This window comes from Solanum verrucosum, unplaced genomic scaffold, assembly GCF_900185275.1.
Source record: "Solanum verrucosum unplaced genomic scaffold, falcon-dt-bn FXZP01000272.1, whole genome shotgun sequence".
Lineage (NCBI taxonomy): Eukaryota > Viridiplantae > Streptophyta > Magnoliopsida > Solanales > Solanaceae > Solanum > Solanum verrucosum.
This window is the reverse complement of record NW_026019949.1, coordinates 407541-426714: the sequence shown is the minus strand read 5'-3', so window position 1 is coordinate 426714 and position 19174 is coordinate 407541.

Genomic DNA, 19174 nt, shown 5'->3' with positions numbered 1-19174 from the left:
CAAGTTTGGGGTGACAGAATTGTCAAATAACAGTGTATTTTGATTGTAATTATCAACTACAACAACAAACAACACGAATAAAACAAATAAAGAAACGGGTTCTTGGGATGTGATTGGATTATGGGCTAAGGTAGAAAAATGGGTGATTGCAACTGATATTAAATAGTTGTAAGTCAGTGATAAAGCTAGACTTTAGTGGGGATAAACTTTCTCTCGAACAATTTTGCCTGAATCAAATTGGTTTATCTCGAACACCAATAAGCAACAATTAAGAACAACATATGCTTTAGTCCATTCACTCTTTCGAGCTGAATGTGTGGAAAAGGGTTTAGGATTCACTCTCTCGAGCTTAACCCATGAAAATCCAGTACCGACCGACCATTAAATTAGTAATCTTGGTTTTAAAACCTCTCCCTCCAGCAAGCCAAAAACCCAAAGGTAGAGTTGCATTTACAACTACAACCCTTTATATTCAACCACATTTATTGAATGAAATCACTTTTAAACAACATTTAAACTATGAATTAACAAAACCCAGCAGCTAAATCAAACCATAATCACACCCCAAGAATTGGGGTTATAGCAAGACATCAGAAAAAGATAAAAAAATCGTTACCAATGTACTGTAAGCACTGTAGAACTTTCAAACCCAACTTGGGATGTATGGGCCACGAGGCTTTATGAAAAGCTGGATTTTTGGGACTTCAGACAACTCATAATCTCTGGGTACCTGTCAATCACCCTATCAGTGGACTGACGCTTCGATAATGTTCCTTAGCCCCTCAGTCTTCAGTCTGTTGATAGACTTGGCAGGAGGACCCTGTACTGGTGGTTCTAGGATCACAACTTGCTTTGGAATTGGAGGAGTAGTGGTGGGTTGAGGAGTCCTGATCCTAGATGGATCGTTCATCCTTTTTTATCGCAGCTCAACCCTCTGTGCTGCCAATAGTTCATCATCTTCAGGCTCTGAAGCTGCAACCAGATCATTCCGGTGCTCACCATGACACTCAGAAGTAGTGAGGTACGTGTCGTGGATACCGTCATTGTCGGAGCTAGCCTTCGGTGACCCAGGTGACTTTCCTTTTCCCTTGCCTTTCCCACCAGTTATGGGAAGTTTGGTGGCCTTGTCTTTGGATGTAGCTGCATCGTCATTGATTTTTATTCCTTTTGCCCTTTTTTGGGGTGGCATGTCCCTACCAGCAACCTTTGGTCTAGCCATGTCTGCAAGAACATAAGAAAAGTTAGAAATAATTCAATCAAAAGCACATAAAAATAGGTGCAGACAGACTCGCTGAATCGGTCGACGAGTCACCGAATCTCTTTTGCGAGCTAGATCTGGCTTGCCAAAAGGATTGGCTCGAAAATCTCTGAAAAATTTGGCATGTCGGCGATGGAAGGGCATTTCAATGAATCGTTGACAACATTCGGCGAGCAAGGATTAGCCCGTTGAAAGTTACAGTGCAATTAAGGTTCAGGGGTGCAAACAAAGGGCGGTCAGGAAGGACTTTCGGCGAGTCGACGACCTCAAGCTTCTCGCCAAAAGTTACAGAACCAAACTACTCATTTAGCATTACATTAAAGGTAAGATGGGGAACTTTGGCGAACCGCCGAGTGGTTCGGCGAGCTAGACCCAACTTGCCAAACGACCCAACTTGCCTACTTTCAACCCACCTTCTCAAATTCAACCATGTGACCCCCGAAGAAAAAATCAAAGCATGCACTCTTCTAATTAAGCTCAGACCCAATATACCCATGCCCTCGGGATACTCTAACTTCTCCCGGTTTGGCAAAATTTGTCCATTTGATGACTTTTGCCCTTAAGAATGATGTCAACCACTCCATCAATGGACAAATTACGTCATTTGGCACAAATAAAGGCTACTTAGACTTCACCCTACTAAACCCAACAACATGCAAGTACAACACCACAAATGTTTAGCAATTTTAAAGCACAAAATCACGGGAATTCAACAAACTAAACATTACATACAAGATTTTCGAATTAAAACATGCACACACAAACACAATTATGATCAGAGAGTCCCAGCATAGAGCACTAAGACAAAATTCAATTGCATAAGAGTGAAAATTTCTAAAAAATAAAATAAACTCGGGGTTCAGAAAACCAACCATAAATGCTGATTAAATAAGATTAAAATTCTAGGCGGCAAAGTATCCACTCCGAACACACAATCATCGACTCAATACGATAAAAATGCAAGAAATAAAGGAAATACTTTGCGGGTGTGAGTTTCGGACGATCAAAACTGAGATAAAGTGAAAGAGTTCGAATGTTTAAACCTTTGGCCTTTAAAAATCGTCCATTTATCGCCCATTCGGTGACATTAGTTTTGCTCATCGAGTGGGCACTTACCTCACCGTGTTTTATAGGACCTCCAGATAATGTGGGAGTCCAAACGGTGGACAAGATCGTGATCGCCGACCTTGTCGGCAATTCACAAAGTTGCTCCTGGGCTCGCCGAGTTTTGCTGACTCCAATTTAAAATTGTCCTAAGTCCATAGGCAGTCTAGGTCGGGTTCGCCGACCTCTTTGGCGATGCGCCGACTGGACTATCAGCTCGCTAACTTGCACATTTAAAACACCTTGCACACTTTGACCTGCACAATGAACACACCTTTATTTTCAAACATAAAAAAGAGAGAAAATAAAACTTGGGTTGCCTCTAAAGCAGCGCCTTAGATAACGTTGCGGCACGATGCAAGTCCACACTTAAACCTCATTTTTGGGGTTAGCCATAGTATCACTAGGCAAACCCCCTAAATCAGAGGTAACCGTCTGGCTCAAGGTCGACACATCTTCTTTCATTTCTTTCAAAATTTTGTCTGACCCCTTAACTATGTTGAGGATACGGGAAAGCATATCCTCAGACCGGCCACCTTCCGAATCCTTTGGATTTTGGGGCTCATGGGGAGCCACATACATATCCTTCTCCCCATCCTTCCAATTGGGATTTCAGTCCCTCCATTCTCGATCGCGATCCTTTCAACATTCATCCCTATTCCAACCTTGGTTACCACCCTTTCTCGGGTAATTTGAACGATAACCACCACCTTGGTTGGCTAGGAAATTCACCTCTTCATTATACAAAGCCTAAAACTTGGACTCATCCGGATTAGCACAGCCGACACCCACGTCATTGACACTTCGAGCAACAGCTCTAATGACATTTTTGGAAAAAATGTCAAGTTGTGTCATGATCTTGGCTATGTTCTGGTTTCTCTCTTGGTCTTTCTCCATTTGGTCCTTGGTCAGTTTAAACGTGAAAGGGGACACCTGGTCTTCATGGGTATACCATGCCCGATTGATTGTGTTCATGCTATCCAATAGCTGAGCCGCTATCACATAAGGTTGCTGCATCAAACCTCCTGGAGAAAATTGGTCAGCAACACCCTTGTTTACCGAGTCAAAGCTCCGCTAAAACACTGCAACAACACGATATAAGGCAAGCCATGAGTTGGGCATTGAAGCACCAACTTCTTGAATCGCAGTCAAGTTTCATGAATTGACTCGCCCTCTAGACACTTGAAGCTCTGAATGCTGTCATGAAGAGTCATCATCTTCAAAGGATGGAAAAATCACACTTGAAATGAGGTGACCAACTCCTCCCATGAAGTGATTGATTCACGTGAAAATTTAGCCAATCACTTACATGCCTCTCCCATCAAAGAGAATGGGAACAACCTCAAGCGCACCGACTCTTGGGATATGTTCTTGAAGTAGAACGGTCCACATGCATCCACGAAGTTTCTAATATGCTCATGAGGGTCCTCATGAGCCAAGCCATTGAATAGATTGCAGGATTTACAACATAGTACTTGTGATGTGGAATACCGTATTCCCATTGGCCAGAGACAAGCGAATGGCACAAATACCACCCATAAGATTGGGGTCATTAGAATTAGGGTTGTTGACATCGTTGAGGTTTCCGATGTCATCTTGGTGGCCTACTTGGCTACCATTGCTACCGTTTACACTCATACTTCCTATTTCAAAACACAAACAAGCAAAACAAAACTAAAATTAAGTAAGTTCGACTATAATTAACAAGAACAAAATCCATTTTCTCTAAAAATTCTCAAGTAACAGTACTCCTCAAAAGCGGCGCAATTTTGATTTCACGTATCAGGACACTTCATCCAGTAGTAAGTGCCAATGATCATTAGTTAGTAATATAACCCAACTAAGTGATTTAGGGTCAAATCCCACAAGGAGTGGTACGTATTTGAGAATAAATAGAAAAGCATGAATATGTCAGGTCAATCATAGGTAAAAACATTTACGATTAAAAGCATGGTTCAAGTTTAGGGTGACACAAGTGTCAAATAACAGGGGATTTTGAATGTATTTATCAACTACAACAACAAATAACACGAATAAAACAACTAAAGAGACGGATTCTTAGGATGTGATTGGATTATGGGCTAAGGTAGACAAATGGGTGATTGCAACTAATAGTAAATAGTTGTAAATTAGTGAATAAGCTAGACTTTAGTGGGGATAAACTTTCTTTCGAACAATTTACCCTGAATCAAATTGGTTTCTCTCGAACACCAATAAGCAGTAATTAAGAACAACCTACGCTTTAGTCCATTCACTCTTTCGAGCTGAATATGTGAAAAATGGTTTAGGATTCACTCTCTCGAGCAGAACCCATGACAACTCAATACCCACACACCATCCAATCAGTAATCTTGGTTTTAAAATCTCTATCTCGAGCAAGCCAAAAACACAAAGGTAGAGTTGCATTTGCAACTACAACCCTTTATATTAAACCACAATTAGTGAATAAAATCACTTTTAAACTGTATTTAAACTATCAATTAACAATATCCAACAGCTAAATCAACCCATAATCACATAATCACACCTCAAGAATTGGGGTTTTAGCTAGACATCATAAAAGATAAAAATCGTTACCAAATCCATCAAATGGGTAAGATTAATTTCGTCTTTACAAAGGTCAAGCTTGAAGAATCTCAAAGACTCACTTCCAATTTCTCAAAATGGAAATCTTCAAATCTTCAAAGCTAAGGAAAATATTGTCTCAATACTCTCAGTTCTAAGCTCCAAACTTCAAAAACTGATAATTATGATATTACTAAGATAGGTAGATCCTAAACAAAATATTAAAAAATATATTTGTAGTCACCAAAAATGTGTTGCGAAGGACCATTCAGCGCAGTAAGTCAGGATCGTCGATCCACTCGGCGATCTACTCTTTGGTCAATTCCATCACCTTTTTGCTTTGCTTTGAGCATCTTCAAGTTCTGTAACTTTGGGCGATCTAGAACTGCATCACGGAACCGTTCGGTGACATGCTGACTATTCCTTTCTATCACAGACTTGATTTTTTCCTTCGGGGCTTGGCAAACTGGAACTTTAGGCGAGATAATGGCCATTCGGCGACTCACCGAATGGGTTAGGCGATCATCAGGCCTTCTTTTCTTCGTTGTTTCAGCTGCCTTGTTCCTTTTTGCTCATTAGTGGCCATGCTTTGTTCCTCAATCCAAATACCTGAATATCAAGGATTTACATTAGTTATTGGCACAAAATATGCATTTGAGGATACTAAATCTATTAGAATAAAGCCTTAAATAAGTCCAAATCGTAAACTCATCACATTCTCACTGCTATTTTCCTTCCATGGTGTGAACCATATGTGAGCCACATCCTTAAGCTGGTAGGATGCCAACTCTACCCTATCATTTCCAGTCACTTGCATCACTCCAAAAATCTTCTTAACCTCATCAATGAAGTTCTGCGGGTCCTCACCAACTGGAGACCCTAGAAACTCAGGCCGATTTATCCTACCAAAATCTCGGACCCTAGCTGCCACTGATCCACCATTTGTATTTGTAGGAACTAGAACTTGTTGATTGTTCTGATTGGCCACACTCTGAGCCAAAAGTTGGATAACATTCCGAAACTCTACATTCAAAACCTCAAGGTTTGATACATGATGAACTATGTTATCTTTGCGGGCATTAGCATTTCTTGTGTAAGCTCTATCAGGAGCATGATCTGAAATTCATAACGAAGAACTAGAAACGAGAAGTTGGATCATACCTCATGAATGATAATATGTCACACCCCTAGCCTACACCCTGGGTGGGACTGGCAATCGAGAACCATTGCTTGACCCAAGCGAGCCCTTGGCCTAGCTTACTTACTCAGCAGATGACTTAAACATAAGAAATAATCACAAATAAGAAACTTGTGAATTAAACTTAGAATGTCTTTAAGGAAACATTCAAACTAGCCAAAATGGCTACTCAAGTCTCATAATAAAGCATCTGAAATACAAGACTAAAGGACTATAACTACTCTTCTATGAACCCTCTAAAACAAAGAGGGCTGTCGGGACAAGACCCCCAATCATCCTAACAACTAAAGTACTAAATCAAAACAAGATAATAAGGGATCCTACGGAAAGCAAGGAAGCTCACCAACTGACTCTGAGTGCTCATCTGGATCAACGAGGCGCTGGATGTTAATCCTGGTTACTTGTGTCTACATCATAAAATGATGCAGACCAAATGCCATCAGTACATTGAATGTACAAGTATGCGAGAGGAAAACTAAACATAACATAAGCTTGAAAGTATTCTGAAAGAAACAATTACCTTTGCTTTACTCAACTCATGAATAACTTAACTCAAATGCACTGTAAAACAACAATAAAGGTGCAGTTTATATAAAGTATTTAGATAATAAAAAACAACTCAATTTACTCATACAATAAATTAATATAATTATTGTGGGAGTTTCTATAACCGACAACCACCACTATGAGCCTAACTGGTGATACAACGTCTTGCCCACGGAGCCAGAATTGTCCTATACTTTGCCGTCATATAGAACTCCTTAACTAGGTGGATACACTAGTCTAGCTAAAAAGCAGTATGGAATCATCTAAAAAGTATAATCCTTTATACCCATGATGGCTACATGGTTTGTGGAGACTTGAGTTATTATGAACATGCATCTCCATAGCAGTGCTAAATACTACTCCCAAAAATATACTTAGCTCATATATTTTTAAAACAAAACGCTTTCTTTGGTTTGAGATAATTACTCAAAACATAGCTTAAAAGCTCTATTGGAAATCGATGTTTCCTTTCTTGCTCAAATGTGAAAATTTTTAACTCTTAGGAATACTTAGTTCCGGTATAATCTTTGAAGAGATGAACTTTCACTTTTATTCTTTAGTCAACTCAAAAATTAAGTCCTAAAATGAAGTTAAAACATTTGTAAAAGACTTTTGAAAAACTCTATACACTTCTCTCGACTTGGTTCTTAACTTCTTGACTAAACTCTTAACTTTCCTTTAATTAAATTATAGATTCAAGGTTCATGATATCACGTTGATGGATGATTTCATGATGTTTAGACGTACCATAGAGTGTTGGAATCAACTAGAAAACATAGGTACCTTGCTAAGGAACTAGTACGGAAATGGGAAGAACTAGCGTCCATGGCGCTCTGAGAGGCGTGGGGCGCCAGAGCCCATACTTCAGAACTGAAGTTGTAATGCTTTGGCTGGCGCTTTACCCCTTAGCCCAAACTTCAAACTCTGAAGTGGGGTGCTCTGGCTGGCACGGTGCCCCAGACCCCTGCCCAGAAAACTATGACTTTTCTCCTCTGTTTTTGAACTATAAACCCTCTAATTTCACTTGGTTCTTTCCCCAAACACTTAGAATCAACTATATCATAAATTTATTCAAGATTCAACTCGAATTCACACCTAATTTCATTAATATCAAGAAACTTCAACAACAAGAACCCATACGATTTCAATCGAATTAACCTAAAAAATTCATAAGATTTTATTTCAAAACATTTTAACTTCACTGAATGGAATCATGATTGGTGAGTGGGTGAACTAATCCAATTATATGTGATCTCACATACCTCGTACGGATTAACCCTTGGCGAAATCCACAAGAAAAACTCCAAGAAATTGACAAATCTTGAACCTTCTTCTCCTTTCTCCTCTTTTCTCTTTTCTCCAAGCACTAGCGTGAATTTCCAATTTTTCTACACTGATATAATTCTGATTAGACCCCAAATAAACTCCTAAAAATGAAATAAAATAATTGGGTAAGTAAAAGACCAAACTACCCTTCCAAAATCTGGATTAGACTTTCCTTATTTGAACAACCCAACTTCAAATGGGCATATCTCACTCATACAAAATCGGAATCCCGCAAACTCAGCAGCGTTGGAAAGATAATACTAAGATATTTCCTACGACATCTGGAAGTACACTTCACTCATTCGGAGCTAGGAGTAATAGTCTTTTCAAGTTGACCAAAGACTTAAACTTATCATAACTTAACCAATTTTCCTGATTTTTCATTTTTTCCAAAAACGATTCTTTCAAATTCTAGCTCTTCCTAGTTCTTTCAAATAGAGGTGTGTTACATATGAGTAGTAAAGAAAGTGAAGGTTTTCCTCAAACACTTCGTAGCCTCCCACTCATTAGATGTGGTGCATTTTAAACCCAGGAAAAGGACTCTACTTAGTGCGGCTTTCAGACATCCTAGGAATCTTAAACATAATGTTCTGATACCATGTTTGTCACAACCCGAGGCTACCCCCTGGACGTAAACACGGGACCTAGGATCACGAATGACCCCAAGCTCACCATGAGCTGGCATATCATAACCAAGTTGAATATATCTATGAAAAGATGAACTAATGCGGAAGCTAAATCATGAGATAAATAAATGATGGGGAATGCCAATGCAGGTCTGAATATATATAAAATTCTTAGAGTTTAGTGATACTAAACAATCACTCAAAAACTATAGTTGAATCTAACTATGTCTGAAAAAGCCTCTAATTGACTAGAGTTGCTGGAACATATCCCGAGCTAACTCTGAAATAAAAATCATGTATATTGTCCTCGAAGTATGAGTACTCACCACTGATGCAGGTGAGCATGTATCAGGAACCGATCTACGTATGATCTGAATGCTGAGGACCTGAACCTACATCTTCAAAAGATATTGCGCAGAGTATGCGTCAGTATTTGGGATGTACGGAGCATACATGATATAGAATATAACACAACAAATATGTAAGTTAAACAAGGCATAACTGAGCAATGACATAATCTGAACATAAAGTAAATACTGAAATATATAGAAATGAACTAAACTGAATGCAATGACCAAGTACATAATATGCTGAGACCGAATACTGAAATATAACTAAAAACCTAGTCAAAAGCACTAGAGTCTGACAATGGGAGCTACTACTAACCGACATAAAACAATGTGAGCTAAACACAGAGTCCGATGTAGACACCCCATCGAGAGGACCTAATATACCTTGCAAGGGATATAAAGGTATGACTGGCGTGATCACTAAATCTGATGCCAAAAAAGGGATATATAAACCTACGAGGGTACATATAGTTCTGGGACTATACAGGGACGCTGAACACTAGTCCAACTCAGTGTTAAGTCTACTCCCAACTTAATATGTATATGACACATTATGAGTGAAACATTGAAATGATGAATAGGTCAAAAAATAGACATGTAAAATCTGATAATGTGACATTTGAAAACTGGAGCAGGTTTATCTGTTTTAATTGACCTAGCATGTGAAATTCATGAACTAAAAGAATCTACACAACTAGGGTTCTGAGTTTGATGCACAGAACTAACCAATGATTCCATGAAAACATGCTAATCTGAATACTCTAACAACTATATCACAACTAATATCTAAGGTTTTATAAACCCTAGGTCTAAGCAAGATAGAGAGAATTGAGAATCTAACTAAATTCTAGGGACCTAATCGGTGAAAGGAACCCACTAGTGAAATCCCACATACCTGCTGATGAATTTCAGGAAGAATCCTTTCGATTTTGGGGCTGAAATTGAAGAAAACTTTTACGTTCTTAGAGAGGGCTTGGTAGACTATTTCTTCTCTTTTGCTCTAGTTTTTGTGATTTCTTGAGAATAGATCGATTAGGGAAAGAAATAATTAAGTTACAAGGCTTAAACTCACCAAAACAACATAGTTTTGGGGTTAAACAACGTAGTTTAAGTGTCCAATGCATAGGGAAGGACCAGAACGACCCTAACTTAAAAGTTATCGGGGCCAACAACGGGCCTGACCGATGGACCGTAAATGTACCTATGGTCCGTCCTGTCTTCTTGTCGTTAGGCGTCTAAGAGCTAAAGTCTGGGCGGGTCTAAACCATGGCCCTAGACCACAAACCTTGGTCCCACCTACAATCCGTAGGTCTTGTCGTTGGTCAACCCTTTTCTGGGAGTTCTAGGGGAAAGTTGAGGTGGCTAACCACAGCCTCCACTTTTGGTCCGTGGGCCAACCAACGGTCTGTAGGTGGCCTCCGTCTCTGGCACCTACAGGTTCTACAGAATCTGTCATTTGGTCCTTTTTGAATCTGGGGTGTTACAATTTCTTACCTTACCAATCCATTCCAAGACAAAACAAACTAACACGAACTTAGATTTACAATAAAAGATTTGAATTCTGATTCCAACAATACCAAATACAAGACTCGAAACCACAGAAGACCTTATCACTACACTTGAGCGGAACGTATGTAGAATTCATCCTCAAATCGTATCCAACAGTGTTAACACATATGAACGACATGTAATACTATCACCATAATCAGAGAAGAAAAATTAGAACCAGATATCTCTGAACCCAATTCTCCACTCTGTGAAAATACATATTTGAACCTTGCAATCAGAGTAAATATCCTTGTTCTCGCCTCTTTTAAGAGGCTAAACTACATCCCATTATTTCTTTTCATTTGTGACTCTAGTTCCTTTCAATTCTATTTGAGCGTTGTCCCAGGACCTCCTTCAACTTTTCATACGACCACGTTATTCACTAAATAGTAGCAAACCACAACCTTAGATACTCGCAAGTCGTCATTACATAACAAAAAACTGTTTAACTAACAATCCATATCATATAGTTGGATCTCAAACACAATATAATACAAACTATTATTACCATAATGATCAATTAGCCCTTGCCATCACCACAAAGTCAACTTTGTCATCGACATGATACCTCAAACCTAGTTACCCACCAAACCCAAAGGACTCGCTTAATTTGATATGCATTTTCTTTGTTAATTCTTAATTACCTTCACATAAGTATACTCGTTGGAAATTTTCTTTAGCCATAGACTTTTCATTCCAATATCAATCCACTTCCTTGGAGCTTAGGATGAAAAAACTAGTCTTCATTTAGAATCCTTGGAATAGACTTCATAACCTAATGCATTAATACTATACCAAAGATTTACCACTAAAATATTCCTTATAAACATTGTTTTAACCCAAGTGTACATAGTTAAAAACTCGTTGGTTTCTCAAATGTAAATGCAACATCTAATCTCCTTATATGAGCATGTGATACAAGTCATAACTCATTAAGTAGTTAGTATTCACACTTGATAATCAACATAGCTGTTTCATATGCCACTAGTATCACCCCATGAAAGTTCGTTAGATCCACCACTAGTACATATTATATCTACCAAAAATATCGTACCTAAATAGCCCACACATTTCTACCCATTGAGTAGTTGCAAAACAATATCCAATATGTTCGATCTCCAACTCAAAGTGAGATGTATTATTTCGTAGATAAGGTTGATAGTAGAAGTAACACACTCCATAACTCTAACCAAGTAAGCATCAATACTGTTGTAGTAGTCGTATCATGACCTTATTAATATACACTCAATCTATGAAAGATTCTGATTTCAATTGGTGCAACATTATTCGCATCATTCGCTGAGCAATCCATACATGTTGTGACAACTCTACTCATTGTAGTTTCCAATGTTATAGTGTTCATTTCTAGTCATTCTTTTAATTATATTGTTTCCAATTGTCGAATCACTCCAGATATCGCCTATAAAACACAAGTACTATTCCCACTACTAGGTAATTAACTGCAGAAAGATAGTACGTTCATGAAGTTTCTTAAACCATTGTTCAATCTCATCATTCAAATATTCTCAAAATGCATTGTCGAGCTATCACTTTACTCAACTCTTTTAAACAGCCGAACATTCTAAATCTGACCACACATCCTTTCCATAAGTATATCACTTTTACCATAATACCTCTATCCAATATCAAAGCCATACCCGACAAACCAACTAATCACTTGAGGAACCACGCACGACTCATCACTATAAGTGGGTGAGAATGGAATGAAGTGATAAGAACCAGAACGGACAAGGGATGCACGATAAACATTCAAGAAGTGAAGATTTTTTCCTAAAGGTCACCATAGCCTCTCGAATATAAGAAATAAACGTTTCTGCGCCGATCCTAGAGACTGTACTAGACTTGGCTTGTGAACAACTAGACCTATAAACCTGGGCTCTGATACGATTTTGTCACGACCCAAAAACGGATATGATGGCACTTGTCTTATCCTACAAAGACAAGTTAGCCTAAAACACAACCATTACGATAAAATGTAAAAATAAAACATAAATAAAAGTCCAATACTATAAAATAATGCAGAAATTCGTAATCAACTTAAATATACCCTCAAAATCTGGTAGTTACGTGCACAAGTTTCTAATGTATTACACTATAATTGAAAGAAAAAATAAGTCTCAAATGATGTTGTCTCTTAAATAGAACAAGATCATATATAACAATAAGAGGGTCTGCTAAGATGACAAACAAATACCTCACAAATCTCCTTAGGAAGCCTCGGGCAACAAGAGGAAAGAGAGTATCTAGAATATTCAAGTTAGTAACCTACACAAATGTAGAAACAAGGGGTGAGTACCGAATCACATGGTACTCAGCAAGCAAACTCCTAAACACTGAACAAAATTATAGAATATGGGTACTCCTACCACCCCAACCGAACCTCCACAACTACAACCTGCATGAAACCACCTCAACCTAACAATTCACAATTTCAATAGCACGTAGATCAATAATAACATTCTAACAATTTTTTATCAACAGTACACAAGATCAAGTTAATCAATGACAAGTTCCATAGAAAGGCAATCATAAGTTCATAAAAGATATAGAGATGAAATTTAATGAAATGCAATGCAAAGTATACTGATGCGTGTCAGACCTAGCAATACACACTAGCTGTCTCTCAGGCCGGGACCCATGGGGGACATACCTATCAATGCACTAGTCATAGTGTATGACACGACCCGTAATACTAAAATCTGTCGTGGCATGCAACACGTCCCTCAATAATGGAATCCATTGTGGCGTGTGAAGCATCCCTTAAACCATAATATCCGTCGTGGTGTGTGACATATCCCTCGAAATGGTACATACTCTTTAATTTCTTATTCTTTTTCAATCTACATAAAGCTTGTCATAACTATGTCTCTGAACAAATGCAAATGACATATTCACAAAAATAATAAGGAGATGATCATTTTCATACCAATACACAATTCACATCAATACAATCGTGATACAACATCAATTATGAATTAATAAGCCTGTCAAACCATTCTTAAAATATCACATACCAATAATTAATCGCATTGCTTTTTATTACCCCATTTTCATCATTAGGATTATTCACAATAGACAAGTCAACCCATCACCAAATCTCATCACTCCTCAGCACATACCACAATGAAATACACCATTCTATACACTTAATAATGGCTGATGTTACACCCTAGATTCAGAAAGGGATAAAATGCAGATTTTCTGAAGTTGCAGGTGCCACCAACAGAGGCCACCTATGGACCGTAGATGGGGTCCGTGGTTGGCCACCTGCAAGAACCCCAAAAAAATCAACTTAGTCTAGAACCATGCTAGGACCTACGGACCGTAGGCTAGACCCCGATCTGTGGTCCAGGTCTGTGGTTCAGATCCTCAATTCCCATCCTCCAAAGCCAAACGACGGAGTAACAGGATGGGCCGTCGGCCAGTCCACGGACCGTCAGTCGGGCCCATCGTTTGTGATGAGTCCACAAATTGGACTCATTTAGGGCTTTCTTTTGATAAGAATAGTGTCCTGGAATGCTCATTTTGTCTACATATCTGATGAAAACTCATAAGTTTCAGGTATTTGAAGTTTTAGTGAAATCATGGATACTTAGGCACAAAAAGGAACAAAAAGGTTGAAAAGAACGACGAAGTTGAAACCCGAGCATCGCCAAGCACACTTGGAGATTTGCCGAAGGGATTTACTCTGCCTTTTGTTCTAGTACGCAAAGCCTTGAAGGAGAAGGATAAAAAAAAAGACGAAAGGAGCAGTCGGCGCTCCGCCGAATAGTTTCACGAAGCAGTACTATACCGCCCAATGGCCTAGAACGTGAATGTGCTAAAGGCAAGCACGAAACGGCAATGAGACAAACGAAGGGTGAGTCGCCGAAGTCATTCGGCGACATCGACTAACTTCGCCGAAAGATCCGCCAGCGCTATTTTCTTAAGTCTATAAATACTAAACTTATTATTATTTTAAAGTGGAAAAATTTTATTTTAATTTCCAGAATAGAATAATACATTTTAGATATTTTCTCTCAAGTTTGGAGAGGGTTTTTGGGAACATGAAGAAAGGAGTTCACCTTCCCCAAGTTGTAAGTGGGTCTTCTATATTCTTCTTCCTTTGCTTAAATTAAGGTTTAATTGCTTATACCCATTTTATTTTAGTTTTATTTTAGGTGTATTTTGTTATATCTTGATGTGTTGCTAAAAACCCCATTTTTGGGGTATGATTTAGCAAATATGTGTTGATATTATTGTTGGGTTTTGCTTGCTGATAGGTTAAATGTAGTTTAATGGTGATTTCATCTAGTGGTTGTGGTTTAATCTAAAGGGTTTGTAGTTGCAAATACAAATCCACGCATGTGTTTTCGACTTGCCCTAAATAGAGGTCGCGAAACCAAGACCACTGGACCGATGGCCTAAGGAGTGGGTTGACTTGAGGTTCAGCCCGAGAGGGTGAACCCTAGTTCCATATCCTAACACTCAGCTCGAGAGAGTGAGTGGGGTAAGGCGTAGGCTGGTCTTCATGCGGCAAATGGGTGTCTGAGAGGAACGCATTTGAAACGAGGTAATTTACCTGTGAGGGAACTTATTTCCGTACAAAGATTAGCCTAGTCACTATTATCTTACGAATTTCTTGTCAAAAGAATGTACCCAACAATTTATCTCAACTTGTATTGTGGTCACACCCCAAGAATATTTACCTATACTTGATTTTCTTGTTAATTTTTGCTGTCTTTTTACTACTTGTGACAAAACCCCCAATTGATATTTGACACTTTCATGTCACCTCCTTTAATTTACTATGTTTTTAATCGTTAATGTCTTTAGCTACGACTAATTTGAGCTAAATTTTATTTTTCTATCAATTCTCAAAACCACTCCCTTGGGACACGACCCCAACCTTTAGTTCGGTTACTATACTATTGACGATCGTAGACACTCATACCGTAGGTTAGTGTCGTTGGTCACGATAAGCATCAAAATTGTACCGTTGCCGGGGAGTGGTGTTATTGGAGAATTCTTAGTTTAATAGAATCTTTGTTCTTACTAGTTGTAGTTTACTAACTTTACTCTTAGTTTTGTTTTTCTTTGAGTTTTTGATTTTATATAGGCACCATGAGAATGGCCGAAAGAAGTGATACCAAGTTAGCTGAGGCGAATCAAGAAGTCGAGGGTGACTTCATGCTAACTGCTCTGGTAACTCAGCTGAATTGTTTGGCCACCAAGATATCAGAGGTGGAAAACCAATGCACAAGTCTTGGGAGATACATACCCCCTAATGAGCAGAGGAAGTCTAGAAATAATGAACACAGCCGTGCTGAGGATACAATGCAAATCATTCTCCTAAAAGTCACCGAATAGGACCGAGTGATAAACGAGATAAAGGAGAATGTTGAAGTGTTGAACAAAATGGTTGCTTCTAACTCTAGATCGATCTAGCTGATCAGGTCGCTCTTACGCAGTGCCTCCCCTCCACTTAAATGACCTATTGGGGTTGCCTGGTAACGCTGGGGTCGGAGATTAAGTAAGGACTTGCTTCGTGCCACAACGTTAACTACAGCGATTCTTGGGAGGCAACCCAAGTTGATGTTACTTTAATTTATTCTGTTCGAATAATGGTGTACTGATTTTGTTGGTTAAACTGAGAAAGGTTGCGAAAAGTGCAAGCTGGCGAGCTAAGGATGCAGTTGGCGAACTGCCGAAACTATCGGCGATTCCGATTGTGACCCCAAAATAAGGGAAGTCCTGTAAAAGTTGGTGAGATGAGTATGCGTTCGGGGCATCGCCGAGTTGATCGGTGACAAGACTAACGTCGCTGAATGGTCGAGAACTGAACGGTTATATAAAGGCCAAAGGCCAAATTTTTGAAGTTCTCACTTTCCCTCTTCTCAAACTCCTCAAAATCACACCAAAGGTACTTATTCTTAGATTTTTACCTTTCCATTAGTATTTCAATTGGTTAATAGCTTGGGGTTGGATCTCTTTGCTGCCTAGCATTTTAAAAAGCTGTTTGATCAGCATTAAAGGTTAGTCCATAAAACCCCGAATTTATCTTAAAACTCTTTTCAATCTTTTTCGATTGTAGTATCAGGATGATGTGTGCTGGGCCTCTCTGATAGAAATAAGTTGATATGCTATCAGTAATTCGAGCTTAATTGCCTGAAATATTTTAATAATCGAATGCCTTGTAGTTTGTGCTTTAATTTGATTGAGTTTGTGTTGGATGCTGCTTGATTGTCGTTAATATTGGTGGGATAAAACCTTAGTGGCCCATATTTATGCTAAATAATGAAAATTTCTCAACAAAGGAATGGGTGACAACAATCCTAAGGGTAATCGTAGTTATATAGCCAAATTTGCCATAATCGGAAGAAGTCTGAGTATTTCGGGGTGATGGGAAGTATGGGTCTTGAGTAAATTGCGTGTATGCATGCTTTGATTTCGTTTTCAGGTCTTATAAGGTCAATTCTAAGAAGTGGTTGAAAAATAGGAACGACGAATCATTCAGCGAGCTGGGTCATGCTCGTCAAACGATTCGGCGGTTCAACTACTAGTCTTAGTTCGCCCTTCACTCAGGGTTGTGAATTTTATTATAAGAAACAATATGCATATGCTCATACGACCCGTTGTGAACTATAAATGGAGGGGCATCCTCTCATTTTTAAACTACGATTACTTTAATATTTCTATTCTTGTCTTCTTCGAATCTCAAGTTTGATTTACAGACGTTGACAATCTCAAAGTTCAATGAAATTTGAACACTCCCTAACATGAATATTAAATTAATATAATACTCCAATTAAAACATTCAATTTAGTATATCTTCTATATTTTAAATCAATATTTATTTATATTATATGAGGCATTATGAGGGATGGAGGACAGTATATTTAAGAGGTGTAACTGAGAGATTTCAAGAGTAAGTAACTTCCAGTAGTAATCATAAGAAAGTTTACATCCAATATTCATAGGAAATTATACTTTATCATTCATTTTATAATTTTTGCTTAATTTTTAAATTTTGTAATATTTGATTTGATATTCACGTTCAACGCACGTGCGTCAAAATTTGTAATTTTTAAAAACATCAGTTATCTAAACCTCTTTATATATTTTTTTCAACCTCTTTTCTCAAAGTTTGACATTTGCATTTCTAATACATTCTTTTAGAGAACAAAAACATAATCTGATCACAAGTAAGTTAAATATAAAATTTTGATGAAGTTTAAAATAACAAAATAAAAATGGATAGAGAATTGTTGGGGCATTTTCTGATAAATCAATAAATATACAATGTACAACTCATTAATAAGGATAAAATGTGCAAACACACGTTCCCAAAGCCTAATATATTGATACACTCATATTTTATTAACCAATGATTTTAGGCCATGGTCTTGAGTCCACAGTTTTGAGTCCACAATTTTAGCCTATTATATTGTATCAAAGTGGTTTGTTTTTCTATATAAGCCTTGCTTAGTCATTAAAATAGTGGTGGTAAAATAATTTTCATTTGTGGTGTAAACTTTCAAAAATTGACAAAACTCTAAAAGCTTTCTCTTCCTTTTTTTCCCTCTTAGCCACCACCACCACCAAGCTTCAAATCGACGAGCAAAAACAACACCTGAAACCCCAACCAAACCACCTCCATTTTTATAGTCTTCGACAAGCTTCTACTAAGTAGCCACCACCATCTAAATACTATTCCTCCCTTTTGTCTCTTTCTCCATCAAAACCCACATCCATCAATCCTTAACTAACCTCGGCAACCACCAAAACTCAAATTCTCTTTGTATTCTCCGGCCAAGTAACGACGTCGAAGAACAGCCAATCTGAAGCCACCTCAATTCTATCACAAAACCCCAACCAATGCCAGCCAAAACACAAATAAATCCATCAGAAATAGACCTACACCACCACAATCTCCCTTCCTCTTTCCCCTTTTTTGTATCTATTATTTATTTTATAGGCAGTTCGACAGATCAAATCTGCAACATAGCTTTGTTGTATAACAACCAGCAACGTCTAACTGAGCAACTAGACCCTGCCGCAAATATCATCGGTGAACCATATCTGACTCACTGCCTTGGTTTCCTCTTTTTTGGTGACTCTTCTATCTCTATTTTACTTTTTTTTATCTTATTTTTGCTTCTAAGCTTGCACTTCATCCTGGTATTTCTCCAATAAACTCCATAAAGGTTGGGTACCTTGATTTTACTCGTTCTATTTCAGATGTTATTTCATTTTTGTTGTGTTATCGTATGACTGATTACTGTTGTTAGTAGGTTGGTTTTGCACAATTTTTTTTCCTTCAAATATTTTGTCATTCACCACTGACTTGATAATTTTAGTTGGTAATTTGAACTACTATGATTCTTTTTATTTAACTGTGTGCTTAAGTTTTCTACCAAATATCTGGCAATGCTATAATTTGATTTTGTCTTATTACTTTGTCTAGTTTTAAAATTTTATTATTATTATACTACCATATTTTATTCTCAAAAAATGTGTATACTGTTTCAGTTATGTTAATTTCCTCATTATTTTTCAGTTTTTACCCTATTTTATTCAGAATCTTGTTACACTTTGATTTAGTTCATTTCATTGTGGGTCATTTTGTTTACTGTTTGTTAGTCATTGCATG